The following is a 26,373-nucleotide window of genomic DNA, read 5'->3' on the forward strand; positions in this document are numbered from 1 at the left end:
AAATCCACAGACATAAAACTCACTCTTTTAAAGTGCACAATTCAGTGGTTTTTAGTATATTCACAACGTGCAACCATCACCACTATCTAATTCCAGAACATTTCCATCACATGAAAAAGAAACCCAATACTCCATAGCAGTCATTTCTAACGCTCCACCTCCCCCTGCCAATGAGTTTTCTACCTCTATGGATTTGCCTGTCCTGGACATCTCATATAAATGGAATCAATCACACAACGTGACCTTATGTGCCTGGCTTCTTTCATTTAGTATGTTTTCAAGGTTCATTCATGTTGTAGTTTCTGTCATAGTAGTTCATTCCTTTATAGAAGCTAAATTCACTGTATGGCTATACTACATTTTGTTCATCCATCAGTTGTTAAGACATTTTTGCCATTTCCTCTCTTGGCCACTACGAACAACGCTGCTACGAACATTCATGAACAAGCTTTTCACAGTGTTTTAAAAAGTGAATCAGCTATGGGGCCCCCGAGTTTCGCAGTTGGTTCAGTGTTCAACCCTTGGTCACAATCTCAGGGTTGTGAGATCAAGCCCACGTTGGGCTCCCTGCTCAGCATGGAGTCTGCTTCCCCTCTCCCTCTGCCTCTCCCCCAACATCACGCATGCACATGCACTCTTGTTCTAAAATAAATAAATCTTAAAAAAGTGAGTCAGCTATCAAGCTGAATTATGTATTAAAATTTATCATTATATTTAAGGGTGGCTTAGCTGCTAACACTAAAAACAAAAAAATTAACCTTCAATTTCTTCAAGAAAAAGTAGGTAGGTCTGTCAGATAACAATAATTCTGTATTCCTGCACTGATAAAAATCACTTGGATCGGCTAACCTGTGTTATCCAACAATGGGTTCTAAAACCCACCCACTGGAGATGCCACAGGTAAACCTGGACAACTCTATTCATTTATCTTACTGGTCTGACTCCTGTAGGTATTTGGGTTAGCAATCCCTGCTCTACACTAAATACATATATAAGATTAGAAAATTAATTAATTAATACTACATATCTTACAAAGGTAACTGGAGGAAAATATGGGCAAAGAAAATATCCAGCATTATTACATGCAGTGGCAAGCACATTTAAGTTCTCAATTTAAGACTATTTAGAATTCCAATTCACAATATGCCTTTCGCTAATTAAGAAATGCAGACTCAAACACGGATTTACAGAAAAATTCTAATGGTCAAGACGGTTCATCTGCACTCCAACAGCACTCTTTGTTTACTCCTTCCAACTAGCACGGTCACTGTACTGTCACACATCAGTCCTTCTAGCTAAACAAAATTTCAAGGGCAGAGAACGGCATCTCTGTACCCTCAGGAGTCTATCACAGAAGCTTCATATGGTCCAGAAATGTTTGTTCAAAGAATAATACTGTGACAAATGATAAATCAGGCAAATATTACAGCACTAAAAATAATGAAAAGGACAAACTATTATTTGGGCTACATAAATTGTGGCATTGAAAATGGAGTCCATCAATGAGATCAGAGGTCCATGAAACTCCCTGAAAGTATACACAAAATGGCCTGTGCAGGTATATTTTTTGAAGAAAAGGTCTGTAGCTTCTGTTATAGACCCAGAGGAATCTATAAACCCCAGCCGAATTAAAAGCCCCATTTTTAACATTGTAAAATATCCATTTTGAAAGGTTAACTTGATAATTTACATAAATATTAAACAATTAAATTTCTCAAACTAAGTATATCCCATTCTTTCCTTAAGGGAAAGAGGAAGACAATCTATCCTAGGCTTCAATTTAGGTTCTAGCATGAGAAGGAAGCTTGACAAACGATTAACAAAATGTCAGCTTCAGAAAAGATACAGTGGCATTCAGAGTCACTCAGGTGAAGACAAGAGTTTTAAGCAAGGGTACTTCAGTTTTTGCTTGACTGTATAAAAAAATACGAACTTGAATTTCTTCAAAAGTGTCTAAACTTGAATCGCTTATAGTCTTATTTGTTTTTAAAGATTTTATTTATTGAAAGAGAGTGAGCATGTGCAAGCTGGGAGGGAGATGGGGGTGAGGAAGGAGGGAGAGATAATCTTAGGTAGACTCCACGCTGAGCAGAGCCTGACGTGGGGCTCCATCTTATGACCCTGAGATCATGATCTGAGTTGAAATCAAGAGCTGGACACTTAACAGATGAGCCACCCACATGCCCCTACAGTCTTACTTTTTAAAGTATCTCTCTCTTTCTTTCTTTTAAAAAGAGGATTTTATTTTCAAGCAATCTCCATACCTAACATGGGACTTGAACTCACAATCCTGAGATAAGTCACATGCTCTACTGACTAAACCAGCCAGGCTTAATTAAATAAATTCTATCTCTTGAATTGTATGTGGAAAGCGAATTACTTGAGGGTCTGAGAGATACTTTAAAATGGTCTTTTCTAAATGTAAAGCCAAGAGTATTTTAAGATTCGTGGCCTTTTGTATCTTAAAACTGTTAAAAAAAAAAAAGCTACCAAACTTTTCTAAATCAGTGCTTACAGCCTTTTAAAAAGTCAAAACACCAAGACATGATAGTATTTGTATGATATACTGCGATGAGTGATCAAGACTTTCGGACCTAAGGTCATTGACTTGAATGCCCTGTTAGCCTGCACGAATGGTCAGAGGGTTGAGGGGACCAGTACCTCAGCACATGTATAACTCCCGCTGATATAGTACATTGGCTGAAAGATCCTGGTTTAAATAACATACAGATATCACAAGCTGAAATTGCTAAAATCCATGTAGTAGACTGAAAGACCTATTTCATAACTCCCCTTGTTTCAAGGGATATACACGTAATCATCTTTTGAGCTTTCTAGTCCAGATATACCATTAACGAACCACGATTTCTTCTGAGAGACCATCTATTTGGATGGAGATCATTGGTACAAAAAAACAAAAAACAAAAACAACAAATACAAACTAAACCTCGCAAACCTAACTTGGAAGAATAAGCCAAAAGAAAACAGGTTAATGGTAAATGTGCATGTAACATCAAATGAAATTATCTTTCTCCCTTCACTTTATAATGATTCCACTTTCCCGTCTCAAGGTCATGAACAATATTCTCTCTCACCTATCAAACTAATGCCATATAAGTAATGGTGTTTTATTTTTTTAATTGGGGAAAAATATACAGGTCAAAAGGTTAACAATTAGCTCCTTGACCCCTTCACCGACTCCGACCTTCAAATCCCAAGACTCCAAGTGCACACTGAATAAGCAAGAAAACTACCCATTCAGAGCCAAGAGTATAAGTTTCTTCTGGTCCTGTTAAGGGGAATATTTGGAATATAAATATTCACAATAAACCTGATTAACTCAAAAAGTTATTGCTTACATAAACCTGCAGGATATTTAAGACACTACAACCCTAACACATTACTGGGCCTCCTGTCTTTATTTCCATCTACAAAATTTACAACAGTCCTGTTTTAAAAGGCAATAACACTCAAGCCTTTCCATTAAACAAACGAGTATGGAATAACAAAAAAACATTTGCATTTGGGCTCTCTGTGTGAATTTCATCCCTCTACCTTTAAGCCAGAAAAGGAATCAAAGTGTCAATGTTACATAAATAACAGCAACAGCTGGAGGTCTTCCAATGAAGGGAAGTATTATAAGGAAAGTCAAGCAGTTTGACTTGAGTTAACACAACTCTAAAACACCTAACAGAAGTTCAAAGTCTAGTACAGCCTCCAATAATACAGAATATAATAAATCACGGGCAAAGAAGTCTTCATCTGTATATCATCTTATCAGGCAACACAATCAAAAACAGGTTGGGGCGCCTGGGTGGCGCAGTCGTTAAGCGTCTGCCTTCGGCTCAGGGCATGATCCCGGCGTTATGGAATCGAGCCCCACATCAGGCTCCTCCGCTATGAGCCTGCTTCTTCCTCTCCCACTCCCCCTGCTTGTGTTCCCTCTCTCGCTGGCTGTCTCTCTCTCTCTGTCGAATAAATAAATAAAATCTTAAAAAAAAAAAAAAAAAAAGGTAAGAACCTGAAACTTTATTCCACTGGCCACGACCCTCTGGAACCCAAAGCCAGAAAACTTCATTTGAGATCTAGAGTAATCTAAAGTATAATCCAGCATTTATGTATGTAGTAACTACTGCTTTCCATGTGAATGCCTCTTACAAACCAGGCATGGGAGGAAATGTAAACTCCCATTTTAGAAATAAACAGGTGCAGGGGTGCCTGGGTGGCTCAATCCATTAAGCATTGGACTCTTGATTTCAGCTCAGGTTGTGAGATTGAACCCTGCATCCAGCTGCTTGTGATTCTTTCTTTCTCGCTCTCTAAAATAAATAAATCTTTATAAAAAGAAGAAATAATAATAATAATAATAATAAAAAACAGGTTCAGAGGTTAGAGGTTAGGGTGACTCAGCTGGTTAAGTGCCCAACTCTTGATTTCAACTCAGGTCATGATCTCAGGGTTGTGAAACTGAGCCCCAGGTCGGGCATGGAACCTGCTTAACATTCTCCCACTCCCCCTCCTGCTGCTCCACACCCAGCACTGTGAGCACTCAGAAAGAAAGAAAAAAAAGGAAGGAAGCAAGGAAGGAAGGGAGGAAGGAAGGAAAGAAGAGAAAGAAAGAGGTTCAGAGGTTAAATGACCTGCCAAAGATCAAAGGATTACTAAATGATGGAGGCCAGATCTGAATCCTAGTCTGTTTAGGATTCAAAGCCTAAATAGGTTATTTTCACTAATTCAACACTATTTCCCTAATTCCGCACATTAATTCAATTAACAGCCTACCATAAATATTACAATGAAATGGTTTTATTTTTTTTTTAAAGATTTTATTTATTTGTGAGAGAGAGAGGGAGCACAAGCAGGGGAAACGGCAGGCAGAGGGAGCAGCAGGCTCGTCACTAAGCAAGAAGCTGATGCGGCACTCGATCTCAGGACCCTGGGACCATGACTCAAACCAAAGGCAGATGCTCAACTGAGCCACTCAGGCATCCCAAATGGGTTGCCTTAAATGTGGAGGCAAGATGAAGGGTGGGGATGTGAGTTTCAACAATCAGGAGTCTTCATTAGTCTCTTATCTGAATGGGCTGGCTACCAGGCCACAATGGTATAAAAATTAGGTTTTAAAACATGGAAGACCAGGGCGACTGGGTGGCTCAGTTGGTAAAGCGTCTGTCTTCAGCTCAGGTCATGATCTCAGGGTCTTGGCATAGAGCCCCGAGTGGGCTCCCTGCAAGGCACAAGGCGGGGAATCTGCTTTTCCCTCTGCGCCAGCAACGCCCCCCCCCCACCAGCTTGTGCTCTCTCTCAAGTAAATAAGATTAAAAAAAAAAAAAAAAGATGGGAGACCAACTCCAAAGCAGATGGTTATTTGTATTCAGTCTATAGAGTCATAAATACACAGAATGCTTTATCACTTTAAAGTACTGATAAAGACAGGTTCATGCTCCACCTACAGAGCGTCTGATTTAAGAATACAGATCAAACAAGAAAGTTAGTGGATTACCTGAAAGAATAGGACAAAGAGATGTTAATACAGGAAAAAGTTCTCCGAACATATTCCTAACACATGATACCCAAGTACAAGTAAACTATGATCTAAGAACCACTGAGAATAAGACCTCTGATCCAGGTCCACAAGGCTCTAGGTGAGCAGCCTTGAACTTTCCCTGAGCCTGAGGTGGGAAGATTCACTTTGCTATCTAGAAGAGAACCCTAGATCCACCAAGACTAGATAACCACTCTGGCAATGTACACTGTAACTGAGCAACTGAGGCAATCTACACTGGGTGTAACTTACATACAGACCCACCCCTAACCAGCACCAATTCAGCAGCTAGCTCACACTCACCCAGCAGGACATACCAGAAACAGGAAGTACAGGTCAGAAGGCCTCATTAAAAAATAAGAACTCCTGGCAGAAAATGAAAATAAAGAGTAGCAGCACTGCAATGAACCCATTGTCTCCACTGACAGCAAAGAGAAAGAATTCATTATTAGTCAGGCACCCAGAATTTTAAACTCTTTTCATCCTCACAGTAACCCTGAGAAAACATTAGCTGGTGCTTTAATTATTAATCCTCACAAGAATACTCGGAGGCAAGTACTACTAATAACCCCATTTTACAGATGAAGAAACTGAAGATGTTAATAAATTGTCCATGGTAGTTGCTATCCCAGCTGGAGAGATGGAAAAATCCAGGTTTGAGAGAGGTTAAGTAACCTCCAAATTTGGTCATCTCACTCCAAAGCCGGAGTTCTTTCCAACTATCCTGTTTGCCCACCCCCTGCAATCTCAGTTAAAGAATTCCATTAAAAATGAGAAATTCTCAATCCCTCCCTTACGGATTTCTGTAGCTGTTTCAGAAACCATACGTAAGATACAAAGCCAAAAAAAAAAAAAAAAAAAAAAAAGAAAAAGATACAAAGCTAACAGGAGTTTTCATAAGAAAACATCTCAGAAAGCTACTTACATGCATTATTACAAAATGTCATTCAATTATAAGCTTGGAGACGGGAACTATCTAGAGATCCTTAGCACAGCACCTACCAGACGTGTAGTAGGCACTCAGGGTCTGTTGAATAAGTAACATCTTTTGACTGGTTATAAATTCAATTTTTTGGGGGGGAAAATAATTTATCCATTCATTTTTAACAGGGTTGCTTTCTTAAAATTTATAGAACATTAATGAGATAGCTAAATTGAGAATGGCCATTAGTGCATTAGTCATAACTTCAGAAAAATTCCAAGTGTTCACTTTTCCAAGCAGATTAAAATGTTTCAGCTAATAAAAACCTGTCAGAAAAATCCATGAGACCAGAAAGTATAAAAAGAAAAGAAAAAGTGGCCAAAATAAAGGCATTTAAGATGTGACACATATAAATTGTAAGAGATTATTCTAAGTGTACCCTGGTATTTAACCCTAAAATCCTCACATCAGATAACCCAATATTTTCTATGCAAGAAAACATTATCACCACTAATGTAAAAAAAGCTTGCCCACCATAGCAACTGTTGCTAAGTAGGCTTCTCATATCTAAGGCTGAAAAGCATAGGATTTGTAGAAACCAATGAAATACCACTCCTAGCATGATACTGTGAATTCTTTCACCTTAAACTTCTAAAAAGACTCAATCCTTGATTTCTATGTGGGGGGAAAATGTGTGTGGGTCAACAACTAGGTCTACTGAAATCTACCCCAGAGAATACCAAATATTTAAGAAAAACTACCAATTATCTATAACCCAACGTAAATATATCCCTTGTTTCAATGACAAGAGTTCCTTTCGCTTAATCCTGGAGTAATTTCTTTGAAAAGCTAGCTGGCCCAGATTCCTATTAAGAAACAACTAAATAATAGACCACTTTTGAAATTACCCGTTTTAGGAGTTCAAAAGACATTTAGATGTACAAATACACTAATTCTCTTGGGAAACAAACTTGCCCAGGTCATCCAAAGAACTGTGATAGACCAAGGATCAAATCCATTTCTCATTATTTAAAAAGATTTTATTTTTAAGTAATCTCTATACCCAACTTGTGGCTCGAACTCACAACCCTGAGATCAAGAGTTGCATGCTCCACTGACTGAGCCGGCCAGGCACACAATCAGTTTCTCATTTTAAATCAAATACCACAAACATTATTATTGCCTTAAAGTGCTAAGACCTCACCTTATACCTAATCCAGTGCCAAGTTTCATCATTTGTCAGTTTCTGAATTTATACAAATTGACTGCATTATGCAGAAGTTGTCATACAGTTGCCAAAGCAATTATCATAAACGTTCGAACAGTTAACATCTATCTCTGGGGCACTTCATACGGTAGGTACTGAGCTAAATGTGTTATATCCACTATGGCGATTCTCACAATGACTCCATGAGGAAAGTGAGGCTGAGAAAGAGAATCGGTCCAAGGTAAAACCTAGAAAAATGGCAAGGCAGGGGTGCACAGGGAATATGGTGCAAAAGCCATGAATCTCCATTGCCTGGACCAGAATTCTAGGCCAGCTCTAGGGCTGATACTTGGTTGAGCCACTTAACCTTCACATGGCCCAATTTCCTTTATTCTAAACCCTAAAGTCAAACAGTCTCAAAAGTCCTTCATACCCTGAAATGTTCTAATTTTATAATCATCTTTCTATTCAGGTAACTAACTCAAAAAGAACTAGACTTCTTTCCTCCAACCTCTGAAGTCCTCACTAAAGTTAAGAGTCCACATTTTACAAATCTAATCAATAGGATAGTGTCGCAGAACAAAAACAAACAGTCTTTCTTAAAAGCTAGAACTCCATTCTGCAATTATAATTTCCAAATCTGACTCTTAACCTCAAACGATGACAGGGAGAAAAGACCTTACAACTCTGGGTTGAGGTGTAAAAGGAACAGACTACTGTACATGGGTGGTTATCAATTCACAAAAAAAGATCACCATTTCCATCTCCTCTAAAAAGTTGGAAATAAATCTTTAAAGGGCTCTCATATAAACGCACTGCTTCATTCAACCAATAAAAAGTAATGAAGAAATTATGTCATTAATCCAAGACATTTATTATAGGCATGGAAAAATCACCAATTTATAGGATAAATCCTACCAAAATGGCTTAGAGCTCTGGAATCTGCATTTTACCAAGGTAGTCATCTAGCCAATTCAAACTGCACTTAAGGACAGTAACAGGATATTTAAACACCAAGGAAAAAAGGCATAGGTTCCACTCACAATTACTCTGTGAAGTCTTCTAGGACCAAACCACTTCGCAAAATAATCCTTGCTACTTCTGTTCTCTAGAAAATAATCCCTCCAAAATTCTTGAATAAAATCACCCAAACCCCCCTCTATTAGTTTTCTATTGTTGCTATAACAAATTACCACAAATATAAAACAACACAAATTTATTATCTTGCGGTTTCTATAGGCCAGAAGTCAGGCGGCCTTGGCTGGGTCTTCTGCTTAGGGTCCTGCAAGACCCAAAATCAAGGTGTCCACCTTGCTCTGTTCCTTGTTGGAAACGCCAGGGGGGAAATCTGCTTCCAAGCTCATTTAGATTGTTGGCCGAGTTTAGTTTCTTGTGGTTGTATGACTGATGCCCCTGTTTCCTTGCTGGCTGTCAGGCAGGGCTGCCCACATGCTTTCCATGAGCGCCACCCCCTTCCAATAATGGAAGGTTGAGTCCCTCTTATGTTTTAAATTTCTGACTTGTTCTGCCCATCTCTCTGACTCCAGCTGGAGAAAGTTCTCTGCCTTCATGTTAGATTGGACCCACTAAGGAAATCCAGGATAATCTTCCTATCTTAAGATACTTAAACCATAATTATATTTGCGAAGTCCCTTTTTCCACATAATATTAACATACTCAGATTCCACGGATTAGAGAAGGGGGGGGCAGGGTATCATTTCATCTACCACAGCCCACCCTCTGACCTCCAGAGATTCACATCTCTCCCAAATGCAAAATACATCCATGCCACATCCTAAGGTCTCATTTCATTATACCATCAACTCAAAGTCCAAAAATTTCACCTAAAGCTCATCAATTAAAAAGTCCCAAATCTCATCTTCTAAATCACATGCGGATGAGGCTCTGGCCATAATACAGTTAAGTACAGCTCGTGGGGCACAATTCCTAAAAACAAAAAAGTTATCTGCTCACAACATACAATGGTGGGACAGGCACAGGGCAACAGTTAAAGACATTTCAGTTTCAACAAAAGAAATGGAAAACAGATCCATTGGTCCAAAGCAGTTTCAAAATCTGGGCAAACTCTGTCCCATTTCAAAGTGAGGGAAAAATCCTCTGTAGCTTCCAGCTCCACCTCTCTGCCCTCTCGGTTCCACCCTCTGAGTCACCCACCTTTCTTAATGAAAAGCAGCATATTCACACCTCAGTTTTACCAACCTGTTTCCTGCCTAGAATTTGGGGGTTTTAATAGCCCTTTCTAACTTTCTACTGTCTTTTTCAACCCAAGCTGGCATTGTTTCTGATAGTATAAAATCCTCAAGGACCTCATGGGCTTTCCATAAATTTCACAGTGGCTCACTCCATTAGTCAGACTCATATCTACAAATACCGCAGACTGCACCTTCAACACTTTGCTTGGAAATCGCCTCTGCTGGATAGCCAGGTTCATCACTTACCAGTTCTCTTTTCCACATAAACACAGGATACAATTCTAAACTTATTTGCCACTATGTAACAAAGATCCTCTTTCCTCCAGTTTCCAATGCCTACCTCATTGCCACCTGAGCCTTAACTTGCAGTCAACACCCATATTTCTACAATCTGTTCTAGGCCTTTTCTATCATAATCCTTAAAATTTTTCTGGCCTTTATCCACTTCCATGTTTTTAGGTAACAGTACCCCACTCCAGGTACCAAAAATCTATACTAGTGTTCTGCTGCCATAACAAATTACAACAAACAGGAGTGGCTTCAAACAACAGAAATTTATTATCTCACAGTTTCTGTAGGTCAGAAGTTAGGTGGGCGTGGCTATGTCTTCTGCTTAGGGTCTCACAAGGCCAAAACCAAGGAATATTCCTTGCTGGAAACTCTGGGGAAGAATCCACTTCCAAGCTCATTCAGGTTGTTGGTCAAACTCAGTTTCTCATGGTTGTAGGACTCCATTTCCTTGCTGGTTGTCAGCTGGGGCTGATCTTTGTTACTAGAGGCTGCCCATATTCCTTCTCATGCTTTCCATGTGGACCCCTCTAGCAACAGCAAATGGAAGTCCCTCTCTTGACTCCCAGATGGAGAAAGTTCTCTGCTTTTAAGGCCTCATGTGATTAGACTGCGCCTACCCATGAAATGCAGAATGGTCTTCCTATTTTAAGACTCTTAACCCTAATTAGATCTGTAAAGTCCATTTTACCATGTAACATATTTACAGATTCTGGGAATTAGAGTACGGATATCTTTTTTGGGAGGGGTGGCATTCTGTCTACTACAAACCCGAACCCTATGTGGGGCTTTAAAATCAGTTCCTGAAGAAAATTTCCCCTTTCTCCAAAGGAGTGTGTGAAGTAAAGGTGTCTGTTCAGAGTAAAATCAAAGACTCACCCTGTAACAGTGGCTAGGCAACCGGAGAACTAAAAATACACTGTGGGAAAGAAGCTGCCACTGTTTCATCCCCAAACAGCAAGGCAATAAACCCATTACATAGAAATAACCCAACGTTCCCCTTAAATGTGAGCTTCTCTATTTTATTCCATACCAGAGAACATAACTGGGCATGTTTGTGTTGGTTTTTTTTTTTTAAACAAAAGTTGCCCCAGGGTGACCTAACTTTGTAATCAGTTGATAAATCAATCTAAGCAAACTTCAGATCTTTTCATTCTTTCTTGAAGTCATGCACGCTCCCCCAATGGCGCATGAAAGTCAAGTATTTCAAAGTCACAGAAGGATAAACCTGCCCAGATAAAACAGCAGGTGAAGTTTTTAAAATGACTTGAGGAAGATCGAGTTATTGGTCCCAGTCTTTCAGTCAAAGGTCCAACAAGCCAATTAAATCAGTTGACTTGCAACAAAACAAAAAAATGGCAACAATTACTACAAAGGTAATATTCTGAAGTTTTGCCTACTGTTACAATCTTGACCACAAATTTTACCTAGAACAGAGGAAGCCCAAATATACCAGCTAGTCCCTTTAATCTATCAAACACTTACTACCTGTCAGGCACTACCTAAGCAATTGACACAAATTATCTTATTTACTGCTCACCATAATTGTATGATCTAGGAAATACTGCCCCACTTTATAGACAGGAAAAGCAAGGTTTACAAAGATTAGGGCATACAGCTAAGCAGTAATTTCACTGATATAGGAGAATCCAAACACTCTGGTTCTTTACCACTAGCCTGTATTGCCACTCCTTAGATGTAATGCAGTCTCCCAACTCCCAGAAAAATCTTCCCTTTCCAGTTTTCTTTTCACGTCCTCTCCCCATGCCCTCTTCTCACAGAACTCAGCAGCTGAAAGGTAATCAAGTCTTCCCAAATTAATGTACCACCTTCTTTTCAGAACTCTTCCTTTCCCACAATAGCAAAGAGTCAAGCGACTTCTTCCGACCCTGACTTTGCTTTCCAAAAACAAACTACTGAAGCTCCACCCATCACCTGCCTAGACTAGAAATGTTCCAACGCTGCAAAATAACAACAAAAAAACCAAAACCAAAATAAAAGTCGTACTCTTTCAAAAGGTCACAAACTTAACATGTATACTGTTGGCCAAGCTTTCATTCTACATACTTCTCTTCCACCCAGGCTCCCAACTAACCCTTAACTCCAACTCCACCCATTCTGCCCCACTTCGTGGTCCCCTCCCCCTTTCTCCCCAGCGACCTCGCCCGAGGTTTCCTCCCCCTTGTACCCCAGTCTGCATATGGGAAGCCCAGCCTGGCCCAGAGGGACCCTAAGAAGGCCCCCACTCCAGCTGCTCCGCTCCGCAGGAGGGTTCACCCCACCCTACCCAGCAGGCACCACTCCCCTAGGCACCCTCCCCCAGCATCCCCTAGTGGCCCCACCCCTCAAGCTCCCTTCCCCCTCCGGCGACCCCCTCCTCCAAGTTGCCCCCTAGTCTCCGCCCCAGTCCAGCCCTCATCCCCGCAATAAGCGGGACTCCCGAAAGCCAGGTCCCACCCTCACATCAGCCTCTCCCCCCCAAGCCTCGCTCCCCGTCCTGGAGAGTGGCCCCAGGCCTCCCCGATGGGCTGCAGGGGCCTCGGCTGGTGGGGGGGGGGGGCAGGGGAAAGCGACGGGCCGCTCCAGAGTCCGCTGGGAGCGCGAGGGGAGACCTCGCTCCGTTGTCCCATCCTGGGCCCACCTCCACACCCAACGACCTCGCCTGGCGGCTCCCACCGTACCTGTGGTGGAAGCGGCAGCGGCGGCGGCCGCTCTCCCCTCTCCTCACACAGACAATATGGCGGCGGCGGAGGAGGAGACACACGGCTCGGCCGCCAGCCGCAGGGACCAGAGCGAGGCTGCAGCCGCCGCTGCCGGAAGCGGAAACCCCCTTCCTACCAGGAGGCGGGGCGGGACCGCTTCCGACTCCACCCCCAGCGGAATCTGTCTGAGAGCGGCCATGCTGGGATGTGCTATTGTACCCCTGCAGGTGCAGTTCCGGACTGGGGGGTAAAAATGGAAGAAATTCTCAATGTAAAACATAATAAAGAGATTTGCAATAATTAAGCGCATTTTATTTCAGTACCGATTAAGAACTGATGAGGCAGAGAAGAAGAACCTCCCGTAGGTGTACAATTGGTTTGCCCCAAGCTAAGATGGCGGTCCCTATGCTTCCCGCATCTCACCCTGCTGACGAGTCGACAAGCCGACCGGCCTTTCTTGAAGCATGCGCGACTCGCAGGGCTGTGAAGCGAAGCATTTTGGGAGTTGGAGTCTCTTGCTCGGACCTCTCGCCTAGGGTTAGGGTTCCAGCGGCACATTTGCTCTGCTCAAACTTTGAGTTCGCGACAAACGATCGAAAGTTGAACCCTCGGAATGGTGTGGCTCGAGAGTCGAAGGAGTGATGATCTAAGCTCTACAGAGACAGTGACCCAATTCCTGCTTCCTACAGGAGTCCTATTTAGAATTGCCCATCTAGAATAAACTGTTTTCTTCCTTCGGTCTGCCCCTCCTCCTCCTCCCCCGGCCCAGGCAACCTCCCCAAAGCAGCCACGGGGCACTTTATATCTTGCAAACCTGATCAGGGCGTCCTCATGGATAACAATCTGCCAGGGCTCTCCTTTGTGCACCAAAGATAGCCGAAGTTCTCTTGACAACCAAATTCCTCGATAAATTGGACAGCTCACTCACCCCTCTTTCTAGCCTCCTATTGTGCCCCTCCCCTCTCATATTTCTGATGCCTCTACCCACTAAAACTACCAACTATTCCTGGAGCTTATATGTGTTGCCTGCCTCCCTTTGCGCTGGCTGTTATTTCTGTTACTGTCATCCCCTGAACTGGCTAACTTCCGTACGTCCATTGAATTAATTCAGGGATCCTTTCTTCTGAGGCTCTTCCCTCCCTTGAGCTTCCCCAGACGTAGGCACCATTATTCAGCAGCCTGACTGGTCCCTAGCCTGCCTCCTCTAACAGACTGTGAGCCCCCAGTGGACAGGGCTGGGTCTAATGATCACTGTCCTCTGTGCAGGCCCTGCTAAAAACTGGTGTGTTACTGAGAGGAATTCAAGTGTTAGCCTCACCTCTAGTGGGGCAGAGGTGTGAGGGCTGGAACAAGGGTGAGGAGGTTGGGTTATTTTGGTACCAGCTATTATCCCTGAGCTGACTCAGAATAGCTGCCTAGCCCAGGAATGGGCCTTCCCACCCTCTCCAGCCCTCCTTTCACAGTTTGTCAGCTTACTGTCACCTCTGCTCCCAAAGAGACAATCTCCTCCCCTATAGAATGGGGGTGGCCGCAACTGCAGACATACAGCAATGATTGCAAGGAGGTGGCTGTGACCTTTTCTGGGCTTATCTGCCAGACAGGTCTGCAGCATTTGACCCCAGGGGCTGGGAATCTACAGTAATGGCTTTCTGGGTGCTGGAAGGTGGGTCAATCCTCTTCTCTGGGGCTGTTTCCCCACCTGTGGACTGAGGAGGTTTGACAAGATGATCCCAAGGTTTTCATGAAGACCTTTTTAAGGAAATGACTGGCCTTCCACTTGGCCCTTGAATCTTGTTTGTTTGTTTGTTTGTTTGTTTGTTTGTTTGTTGAGCCAGCTGTCATGGCTCCTTTGTTCACATTTTTTCCGTTCACAGCTATTAATCACTTGCTATTAGCCGGACACTAAGTGCTGGGGTTGGGGTATGAGCAAGACAGGCACCAATTCCTCATGGAGCTCACTTTCTAAAGTGAAAAACAAATAATACGTTGGTAAACAAATAAATAAACAACATAGTTTCAGGTAGCAATAAATGCTCGGAAGGAAAAAGGTAAGTAGCTATGAAATAGTCTAAAAGGGGGAGCACTTTAGCTTGAGTGGTTCAGAAGTTCCCTCTAAGAAGGGAGCAGTGAGTACAAAGGTCCTGAGGCAGGAAAGAGTTGGGTAAATTTGAACAAGGAGGCTAGCGTGGCTGAAGCACTGTGAGTGAAAGAGAGAGGGTAGGGAATCCGGTGGGGGAGGTGGGCAGGGCATTCAGGCCATGATAAGGAGTCTGGGGTTTCATGTGAGAAGAGCAGGACTATTGCCCAAGGCTTAGCCCTCACACCTTCCCTGTGGTCTCAGCCCCTTCTACAGTGTCAGTTCTTCATTCTTCCACCCAGTTCCAGCGTCCATCCATGACCTCATTCAGAGAGCTCACCCAGGCACACACATATAAACCTTTGCACTAAGCAGAATAGGAATGAGCCCCAAGCCCGGCCATCTCCCTGACCAGCCTGGTGTAGGTCTCTTATCCCAAGATGCTCCCATTCTCCAATGTTCATCCGGTTATGGTGGCTCCAAAAACCAGCTCAGTTGTCTTTACCACTTATTCTTCCTGACACCCCACATGACAACTCTCAGTCGAGGTTGCCTCCAAACAACAAGAGCAATGATCACAGTTAAGAGTTGAAGTACTTGCCCTGTGCCTCACAGTGAATGTTCACCATCTCATTCACCCCCCACGTCAGCCTGATGAGGTAGGAACTCAAAGTATCCCATTGCACAGATGAGGAACTCGAGGCGAAGAGAGATTACGAGACATGACCAAGGTCACATGCCGTGACAGACCTTGCATTCCAACCTGAGTCCTCCTCTCTGCACCAAACCTGATTGTATCAGCTTCCTACTGCTGCTTAACAAAGCACCCCAAATACAGAGTGGCTTAAACCAACACTTACTTATTTGCTTCTGCCAGTGTGGATTGGCAGTTCGGACGTGTGTCCTCTAGGGCAGTTCTCTTCCGCTGTGCACGGTCTTACCCCCCCCCCCCCATTCACGGTCAGTGAGCACGTGGACAAGCTGGCTGGCCCCGCACAGCCTCATTGACATGTCTGCCAGCTGCCTGGGCCTGTTGGCTTGAGTGCCTTGGTTCTCCTTCACGTGGCTTCCTCAGCAGCGAGCTCAGGCTTCCTCCCATGATGGCCTCCAAAAGGCAAGCACAAAAGCAGCAAGGCCTCTTGAGGCCGAGGCTCCGAAGCGCTAGAACATCACTCTCGCTGCATTTTATTGAACAAAGCGTGTCCCACGGCCAGCTCAGATTCAAGCAGAGTAGAAAGAGACTCCATCTGTCGATGAGAAAAACACCAAAGTCATACGGCAAAGAGTCGTGCGTACCAGGATGGCCGGAATTGTTGGGGGCTGAACTTTGCAAACCTACCACACGAAGTGATCATATGCCTGGACCTGGTTCGATAAATTCTCGTGCAGCTAGCTAGCCACGGAGCTGTGAACAACAAGAGCTAATGTTTGTTGAGCCCTTAGTAGACATCACACTATGCCAGGGGCCTTATATGTCTGAGCTCTTTTAATCCTCGTGACAGCCCTGTGTGGCAATGACATGGTTATCCCCGCTCATAGATGAAGCACACCCAAGATTCAGAGAGGTTAAGCAAGCTGTGCAGGGCCACACATCTAGTCAAGGGCAAAGCTGTTAAAAAGAATGACACTATGCTGTCCTGACATGGAACGCTGGCTCTGTCACACTGTCATGTGAGGAAAAGCAAGAGACGAAACAAAAGTTTGGTCAGAACACATTTTAAAAACACATTTAAAAATGGGTAGATGTACATGGGTTATATAGTTTTAGACAAAGTTCAGGCAAGATTTACCACAGACTATTAATGGAGCTTATCTCAGAAGACAGGAAGAGGAGGGAACTTTACTTTAAACACTTCCGTCTGTGTTGCACAAAATTTTTTTGGTTTGAATTTTATTTTTTTTTGGTAACAAACATCAATTTTTATTTCAACCCTCCATAACGAAAAACGTGTTTAAAACGTCCTTCTTCAGTTTGTCTCTCACCTCTGTCTTTTTCTGTTTGATTTTTACGTTTACAGTTTCTCCCCCCTTTTTTTGACGCTGCTCCAGCCCGGTCCCTTATCGGTTCTGGCCTGAAGTTTTGTAACTACCTCGGGAGCCCCTCCCCTCTCCCTCTCCCACGCATCCTGCACACGCACTGCCACTGGAGGAAAGTTTATTCACCACTATGTCCCTTTCTTGCTCAAGAGTTTTCAGTGGCATTTCATTGCCTTCAGGGAAAGTCTAAATCCCTTGGCCTGGTGTCCGTGACATATGTAAACTTGACTCTGACTTGGTTGGATTCCAGCTCTGTCATTTACTAGTAGTATAACCTTGGGCAACTTATTTGATCTCTCTGAGCCCTAGTTTCCTCATCTGAGCCTGGATGGCTCAGTCTGTTAAGCATCTGACTTCAGCTTGGGTAATGATCTTGGGGTCCTGGGATCGAGCCCCATGTCCGGCTCCCCTGGAGCCTATTCCTCCCTCTCCCTCTGCCTTCCCCCACCCCCACCACCACTGGTGCGCGCACTCTCTCTCAAATAAATAAATAAAATCTTTAAGAAAGAAAGAGAGAGAGAGAAACAAGGAAGGAAGGAAGGATGATGAAAGGAAGGAAGGAAGGAAGGAAGGAAGGAAGGAAGGAAAGTAGGAAAGAGGTCAGGAAGGAAAGAAAGAAGAGAGGATGTAGCATGAATTACCTTGTGGCAGATTAGGTTACTATTCAGTGACTGTCATGTTCTCCCCCCAGCCAGGGCTGGTTATACCCCCAACTCCATTGATATTAAGCTTGGCCACAGATGTGCTTTGGCCGGTGAGATGCAGGTGAAAGTGACAATGTGTAAGTTCCAGCCAAAAGCCTTAAGAGGTCTCCTGTTTTCCATATTCTCCCTGGGAGTTTCCTCCTCCACCATAAGGATGGGACTGTCATTGGTGCATTGTGTCTTTTGAAACAGTCCCAGTTGAAATTTCTGTAGGAAAGTCTGGCTGAAGAAAGTTTTGTCTTTCGGTGTTGTTTGTATTAAACTTTAAATTGTATTTTTTCATGACCTCCATCCCTTTTGAGTGACAGCTAAACAGCTAGGAGGAGGGGCGCCAGGGGGGCTCAGTTCGGGTTGTGATCCCGGCGTTCTGGGATTGAGCCCTGCATCGGGCTCCCTGGTCAGCAGGAAGCCTGCTTCTCCCTCTCCCACTCCCCCTGCTGTGTTCCCTCTCTCACTGCCTCTCTCTTTGTCAAATAAATAAATAAAATCTTAAAAAAAAAAATAAACAGCTAGGAAGAGAATGTTCTGTGTCTGTTTAGGGAAGCTAGAGCTTCTATCCAAAGCCCCAGCATCAAACAGGCTGGTGTCGAAGAGTGGAAAAAACACGCAGCAGCCATGACGTGGAGCTAAGCCCCGCCGAGCCCAGCCGAGATCGGCCAAACCCCAAATGACTGCAGATGAGAGAGAGAGAGAGATCGATATTCGCTGCTGTAAGCCACAGACTTGGGGGGTGGTTTGTTACGCAACATTATTATAGTAATAGCTAACTGATAGACCCACTTCATACGGCTCTTGTCAGGATTAAATGATTGAATACAGTAAAGCCCTTAAAAATGTGCTGGCACCCAGCAAGGGTGACTCCCCTGGGGCTGGACCATGCACAGCCTTGGGCATCGTGCTTGGGCCTCTGGCATGTGAGGTGGGGGATGTTGAAGGGTTTTGACCAGAGAGAGGACAGGCCCAGCTTTGCGTTTCTACAGGCTCTCACGAGCAGCGGCGTGTAGAATAAATATTACGGGAGCGAGGGCTGAAGCAGGGAGACCAGGTAAGAGGCCACGGCCACAATCCAGACAGACGATGGCGATGGTTTGAATCAAAGTTAGGCTCTGGGCTGCTTTGGAAAGCAAAGCCAAAGGGACAGATTGGGGATGGGGGTTTTGAGATAGAAAGGAATTGAGGGTGATTCCAAGTCTTTGGGTCAGAGGAATTGAAAGAAGGAATTTGCCACTAACTGAGATGAGGAAGGCTATGGGAGAACTTTTTCAGGCAGGGAAAGGAGGCAGGAATTAGTAGTTTCATTTGCGACTTGTTGCGTTTGAGGCCCATCAGACCTCCAAGGGCAGGTCCTAGTGAGAATTTGCCTGCGTGGATCTGAGCCCAGGAGAGAAGTCTAGGCTGGAGATGTGATTCCGGCAGTTGTTAGGGACTGAATTGTGTCTCCCCGAAATTCGTATGTTGAAGCCCTAACCCCCAACGTACTGTATTGGAGGTAAAGCCTTTAGGGAGGTAATTCAGGTTAAATGAGGCCATAAGGGTGGGGCCCTAATCCAGTAGGACTGGTGTCCTTGTAAGGAGAGGAAGAAACCTCAGAACACATTCTTCTTTTTCTCTCATTCTCTCGCTCACTCTCCTTAGCTCTCTCTCTCTCTGTGTGTCTCTGAGTGAGGACAGAGGAAAGGCCATATGAGGACACGAGGAGAAGGCAGCCAGCCAGCAAGAGAGTTCTCACCAGAAACCAACCCCACCGGCACCTTGATCTTCCAGAACCGGGAGAAATAAAAAATAAATTTCTGTTGTTAAGCCATTCAGTCTGTGGTCTCTTGTTCTGGCAGCCCAAGTAGACTAATAGAGGAGTCCTCATTGTAGAAATAGCTTTGAAAGCCATAAGACCGGGTGAGATCTCCAAGGAAGTGAACAGAGAGAAGAGAAGAGGATGGAGGACTGAGCCTCGGGGCATCCGACATTAAGGGGAAAGGAATCAACAAAGGAGCTTCAGAGGGAGCAGACAGGGACATAGGTCCTGAGAGCCGAGTCAGAAAAACATCTCAAGACAGGGAGAATTGTTGGTCTGTCTCAAAAGCTGCTGAGAGGTCAAGGAAGACGAGAACTGAGAGCTGATTTAGCGAAGTAGAGGGCATGGTGACTTTGACAGGAAAGAGTTTAGGTAGAATGGTGGGAGCCCGATGGAGTGGGATTTAGAGAGAGCAGAAGAAAATTTAAATGCATACGTACAGGAAGACAGACGATAGAAAGGAAGGGAGGGAGGGAAATCTCTTTTAAAAAAAAGATTTTATTTTTAAGTAATCTCTACACCCAGCGTGGGGCTCAACCTCACAACCCCAAGATCGAGAGTTGCACACTCTACCGAGTCAGCCAGAGGCCACCATGTAAGTAAGGGGAGCCCAGTGCCTGTGACGGCTTCCACGCTACATTCTCCAGCCACATTCCACTGCTGGGGAACAAGCCCAGAGGGACAGAGCGTTGGTGTCAACCAGGGGGTAGTTAGCCAGAGGGGGCAGGGGCACCTCGGGGGGTGCAGTGCATGGGAATAATGATGCCCATGGCCTTTAATCGGTGAGGAGGGAAGCGAGGACATGAGGGAAAAGGTGGTAGGCTCCATGGATTGGAGGTCCCACTGGGACTGAAGGACTGCAGGGGTCGGGATACTGGGGAGAGTGAGCTGGAAGGATAGGAGGCGATCGTCATCCAGCTGGCTGTTTGAAATTGAGATACTGGAAGGGGTGCAGGTAACAGACATAACAGGCTGAGGTCCTGGACCACTGTGGTGGAAAGGCCACATGTTGGTGTCCCTGGCCAACAGGCAGCCATTGGACCTCCCAATAACCACAGGCCTGGCCAACATCTGCCTGCAACGAAGCAGGAACTGCTCAGCTGTGCCTTCCCAAATTCCTGCCTCACAACAGCAAGGGAGAAAATAGTTGTGTGGAGCCGCTAAATGCTGAAGTGATTTGGATTCGGGCTGCGGCACAAGTAACCGAACAGAGCTGCCAGTTCCGCCGGAGTTTCAACAGCGTATGGAGTCCTAATGCCCTAAGGTTTGGGTTTTCTGTAATGAAGTCACTTCTCCACCTCTCCCATTTGGCAGTTGGGGACGTGAAGGTTCAGAGAGGTTTAGTGACTTGCCTACGTTTGCTCAGCGGGGCAGTGTGGCTCAGAGCTGTGTCCTGTCCCTAGCCTAGCGTATGTATGCTGGCCCCAGTGCCCAGCACGGTGTCTGGCCCACGTAAGCTCATGCTGACCAGTGAACTGAATTGTCCCTGGGATTCCTTCTGCCTTCCACTTCCCCCCCTCAGGGTTCCCCTCTGGTTGTCTTGGATGTCTTGGTCCACTTGGTGGAGGAGGTGAGCCATCCCCGCTCGTACAAGTGGCTTTGCATGCCTCCAGTCTGCTCTTCAGTAGGCTTTCCTGTGTGCGTTCTCTGGGCCGACACTTCTAGGTTCTCAGTACACGGCAGGAAACAAGTCAGTGTCCCTGGTCGGGGGGAGTTCAATCAAGTGGGGAGAAGATAATCAGACAAATCTATCATTGCAAACTGGGATTCTTGCTAGGGGAGACGAGAGGGAGAGGCATGAGGGTGGCATGGAAAGGAAAAGCCGTCTTGGAGGGAGGAAAAAAGGGAGGAGGGGTTTGCCCAGTGAAGGCAAGGATGGGGCTGTGTATGGGTTGATCAAGGAGGAGGAAGAGGATGGGCACAGGTCCTAAGATAAGAATATGGCTGGTGCGTTAAAGGCATGTGGAAGAGGCCAGTATGGGCTGAACATACACGAGGCAGGTGGGAAAGTGGAGGGAGCATTGTGGGAAATGAGATGAGAGAGGTTGGGCAGGGTCCTGGGCACTATGCAGAAGCATTTGGCTTAGGAACAATAGGGAGCCATGGAAGGTTTAAGCAATGGAATAACTTCATATGATTATATTTATAAAAGATCTCCTTGGCTGCTGGGCGGGGAGTGAGGAGGAGGGAGGCAGGAAGTGATGATGGCATGGACTTGGGTGGCAACAGTAAGAGAGATGGAGAAGAACGGATTGATCTGGGATCTGTTTCAGAGCTGGAGTCCAGCACAGGGAAACTGAGGCAGTGCTTCTGAGAACAGCATCCCCCAGCCCTCCTGGCCCATTGGGGCTTTCAGATACTTCTGCCCTGTGGGAGTCACATGAGGGTGGATGGATCAAGGAGTGGCAAGCGACCCCTAACCTTTGCCTACTGACCAGTGAATCTCAAATTGGGCTTTGAAGGAGCCTTGGGGATCTTACTGGGCAATGGAGTGTGCCCTTACCTTAAAGAACCATCCCATACCCCTCCCCCCTTTTCACATGGGGTATGTCACTTCCCTTCTATGAGCCATGGAAAGGGACAGTACCTCCCACACTTTGGTGACCCGTTTTACAGATAAGACCACCGAGCCTCAGAGAGGGTGAGTGTCTGTCCCAGGGTCATACGCGACACAGCCCAGATTGGAACCTAGGCCAGAACCTGCGTCCTTGAACTCTCTGCTCCCCTATGTGGCTCTCCACCCCTTCCTGGGCCTTCAGGTCTGGGGATGCTCAGCTCACCCGACATGGTCTTTCCGGGAGGCCCAGGAAATCCAGGCCTGGGTGCTGGGTGGTTGGGAGCACAGGTTTGGATTCAATTTCTAGCTCCTTAGAGGGGACTTATTCTGTCTGAACCTCAGTCTCCCCCTCTGTAAAGTGGGGTAGCCCCACACATTGTGTAACACCCGGCAGGGGAACTGTGTGGATGTACTGATTCTCGGGTAAGTGGGTAAGTTGCTTAGCCAGCACGGGGCCTTGTGAGGGGCCAACGCTCCTGCCCCTGTGACTGTCCTGTGGAGGAACCCTGGGCGGACCCCTGTGGGAGCCCGAGGTCCTCTTAACAGTTGCAGTGCTTCTTTTCTTCTCTCAAATGACGTTCATAAATGACATAACCTACTGACACACAATTTTTTTAAAGATATTTATTTATTTATTATTTTAATTTTTTAAAAAGATTTTATTTATTTATTCGACAGAGATAGAGACAGCCAGCGAGAGAGGGAACACAAGCAGGGGGAGTAGGAGAGGAAGAAGCAGGCTCCCAGCGGAGGAGCCTGATGTGGGGCTCGATCCCATAACACCGGGATCACACCCTGAGCTGAAGGTGGACGCTTAACCGCTGTGCCACCCAGGCGCCCCTATTTATTTATTTTTTAGAGAGAGAGAGAGAGAGAGAGAGAGAGCACACAAGCAGGGGGAGCAGCAGCCAGAGGGAGAAGCAGAATCCCTGCTGAACAAGGAGCCCAATGCGGGACTCGATCCCAAAACCCGGGGATCATGACCTGAGCCGAAGGCAGACGCTTAACCAACTGAGCCACCCAGGCGTCCCTTGATACATAATTTTAAACAAATAGGACTCTAATTGTGATATAAAATAAAATAAAATGAAAATAAATTAGAATAAATTAATATGTAAATATTCAGGCACAATATACACACATACAAAAAATCCCATGGCTGAGAGTGGAATCATCTCGAATCTGGGGGCTGAATCAGGAACTCTGGCAACTCAAACACCATGACCGCAGGATAGTCCAAAACGTTTAGCAGTTCTAGGTGAAGTGCAGAACCAAACACAGCCTGGTCTGTTCCCAGCTTGTGTGGAGGTCGCTTTCCTGGCAGATTCACTGTATATTAAAACCAAGCAAATACACAGTGTGCTCGGGGCGTCTGGGTGACTCTCGGTTTTGGCTCGGGTCATGATCTCAGGGCAGTGAGATCGAGCCCCATGTAGGGCTCTGTGCACAGCAAGGAGTTTGCTGGGGATTCTGTTTCTCTCCTGCCCCTCTCCTTCCCCCTCCCCTCCGGCCCACACTCACTCTCTCTCTAAAAAATAAATAAATAAAATCTTAACAAAATAATGCATTGATATTGGTTCATCAGTTGTAATGAATGCATCACACTAATTCAAAGTGTTAATCACAGAAGACACTGTGGGTGTTGGGGAGAGGAAGTATAAGGGTACTGTGTAATTTCTGCACAATTTTTCTGCAAGCCTAAAACTGCTCTAAAAACATTAAGTCCATTAAAAATTAGTAAAAACAAAACAAACCCCCTACACATTGTGTTTGCATACGAAATGGAATTTGGTCACAGGCTCAGATAATTAAAAACAGATTTTCACCCTCGCTAATTATCAAAGAGAGATCCAAATACCTCACAGGACTTAGGACCCTTTGCAGGATGTCTGCATCTATGCTCCCCTCCTGCTGTATACGCGGGTACCCCCTAGTCACTGCGGACTGCCCCACGCTCCTGGCAGGATCTCAGCACTGGATTCCTGCCCTCTGTTTCTTTACCTTAAAGAACATCCTTCAGACCTCACAACCTGCTTGCTGATCTTGGGTGATGGAGACATGGCAGCCTGATCGAAAAGTCTTCCCAGCCTCAGGAACCCTAAGCTGCCACCATGGACCCAGTTCGTATCTCAGCTTCCAAAGGTCCTACTTCAAATCTAGATCCCAGCCACCTCCTCATTGTATGAACTTCAGGGAGTCACATTGTTTTGCCGAGCCTCAGTTTCCCCATTGGTGAGAAAGAGGGTGATAATACCTACCTCACCGAGTATATTCATTCAGTATGTATCTATTGAGCACCCACTGTTTGTGCTGGGGCTATAACAGTGAACAGAACAAACTATCATCCTTGACTCATTGGAACTCACAGCCTCATAGGGAAGATAGATAAATATCAAATAAACATATGAACTAAATGTCAGGGATGAAGAGAAAGAAGACATGGTCATAGTCAGGGAGTAGGGCTGGAACTTCTTGATGGGTGTAGTCCTGGAAAGCTTCCCAGAGGAGGTGGCATATGACCAGAGATCTGAATGAAGTGAAGAAGCTAGCCATGCAAATATGGGGGGAAAAGCATTCCAGGCAGAGGGACCAGCAAATGTCAAAGCCCTGGGTTGAGACGCAGCAACGAAGCCAGTGTGGCCGGCAGAGAGTTTGTGAACGAAAGGAGAGAGAGAAATCTGGTTTTATTCCAAGTGTAGCAGGTAAAAAACCTGAAGTTAATCACTGGGGAAACCCTCCTATGTTGCGTGTCCTTGCATATGAGGAAAGCGGACAGGCACACTCTAAAGCCACTCTCCTGTCCAAGACTCTGGTCTGGGTCCTTTCAGTGGAAAGTGTGTCCTGCCGGCATCTAAAACGGTCAGTGGTGGAAGTCGTGTCCAGGATGTAGTTCTCGAGAAACACCACCAGGTGGCAACTCTGGGTCGCTTTTCTAACTTGTGGGTTCTTGATTCCGAAGCAGTGGTTCCCAAACGTAGGCATCCTCAGCATCACCTGGAAGGCTTGAAAAAACACAGATTGCTGAGTCCCACCCTCAGAGTGTCTGATCTGCAGGTCTGGGCTGGGGCCCAAGAATCTGCGAGTCCAACGAGTTCTAGGTGATGCCCATGCTGCAGGTTCGGGGACCACACTGTGAAAATCCCTGGTCGGAGCCCTGAGGCAGAAACCAGGACCTTCCTTTCATAGGTGGGCGTAATGGAGGTGTCTGACCAAAACATTCCAAATCTTTCTATTATGTTTAGATGAAGTCTAGGTCTCTTGCCAGATCTCCCTCTACCCCTACCACACTCACCATGATTCGGGTCTTGCTGACTTCCCCGCACATCATCTCCTGCCACTCTCTAAACAATGGCTGCGCTGTTTCTCTCTGCTCCCTGAAGCCTGTTTCCTGCACCAGGACCTTTGCACATGCTGTACCTCCTACCTGGGTTGCCTTTCCTGCAACTTTTCCATTGGCTGGCATGCTCTCCTTCCTCATGCCTGAGCTTGAGTGCCCCCTCTTTAGGGAGGCTTTCCTCTGCTGGTGAGGAAGCTGGTGGCTTTGCTCATGTTCTCTTCCTTTTAGGTGCTTGTGATGATTTGTAATGAGTTAACCTCTACCTTGGTTAATTTTCTGTCTTCTGTCTCGATTTTAGGCTCTCGAAGGCAGGGACTGCTCTGTTTTATTTTCTGCTTCATCCCAAGGGCCCTGAACAGTGCGTGGCAGTAAGCAGACCCCCAGGAAACCACTCTTGAGTAAATGCAACTATAAAGACTCGTCCAGGCTGTCCCAGAGGGTCAGCAGGTGAGCAGGGTCTCCATCTAAAGGATACTTCTGGATTGTGGGATGTTTAACAGCACCTCACACTAACGCCAGCCTTGCTGATCAGAGCACTCTGGAAGGACATAAAGATAAATAAGACCGTGTCTACACTACACAAATGAGCCAAGAGGCATGCAGCACTTTAAAATTTATAAATTCCTCCTACCTCCATTATTTCATTGCAGCCTCGTGTTTAAAAAAAAAGTATCCCAAACTTGGAAATAATGCCAGAGGTGGGCCGCAGGTCCTTTCAGCAATATGCTGGAGCACTGTCCAACAGGCCTGCCCAAGGGGCATCCAACTCTCTGGGGAAAGAGGTCTTTGTTTCACCTGTCATACACTATTTTCTCAGGCCCACACTTGGGGAAGTTTTATGTTCTCTTGTAGATGTAAATTGCAAATCATTTTTCTCCAGTAGAAAAGTCCATTCTGAAGGTTACAGGTGTTTTGTCCTGTAGGACACTAACCAGTTTACCATCTTTTTTAAAAAGATTTATTTATTAAAGAGAGAGAGAGAGAGAGAATAC

General features: G+C 45.2%; 1 protein-coding gene across 4 annotated transcripts in view; it reads right to left on the reverse strand.

The window, feature by feature from the left end:
- CSNK2A1 (casein kinase 2 alpha 1) overlaps nt 1-13,013 on the reverse strand; it is a 54,373-nt gene extending 41,360 nt beyond the window's left edge. For 2 of the 4 annotated variants that reach the window (XM_044385749.3, XM_026503207.4), the window contains exon 1: nt 12,857-13,001. The gene's annotated coding sequence lies outside the window, so the exon portion shown is untranslated. Of the gene's footprint in view, nt 1-12,856 lie in introns of all 4 variants that reach the window. The other 2 variants (XM_026503206.4, XM_048222175.2) reach the window with 2 other exon arrangements.
- Between the last annotated feature and the right edge of the window lie 13,360 nt (nt 13,014-26,373).

The sequence above is a fragment of the Ursus arctos genome, unplaced genomic scaffold (genome assembly GCF_023065955.2).
Source record: "Ursus arctos isolate Adak ecotype North America unplaced genomic scaffold, UrsArc2.0 scaffold_16, whole genome shotgun sequence".
In the NCBI taxonomy this organism is placed as follows: domain Eukaryota; kingdom Metazoa; phylum Chordata; class Mammalia; order Carnivora; family Ursidae; genus Ursus; species Ursus arctos.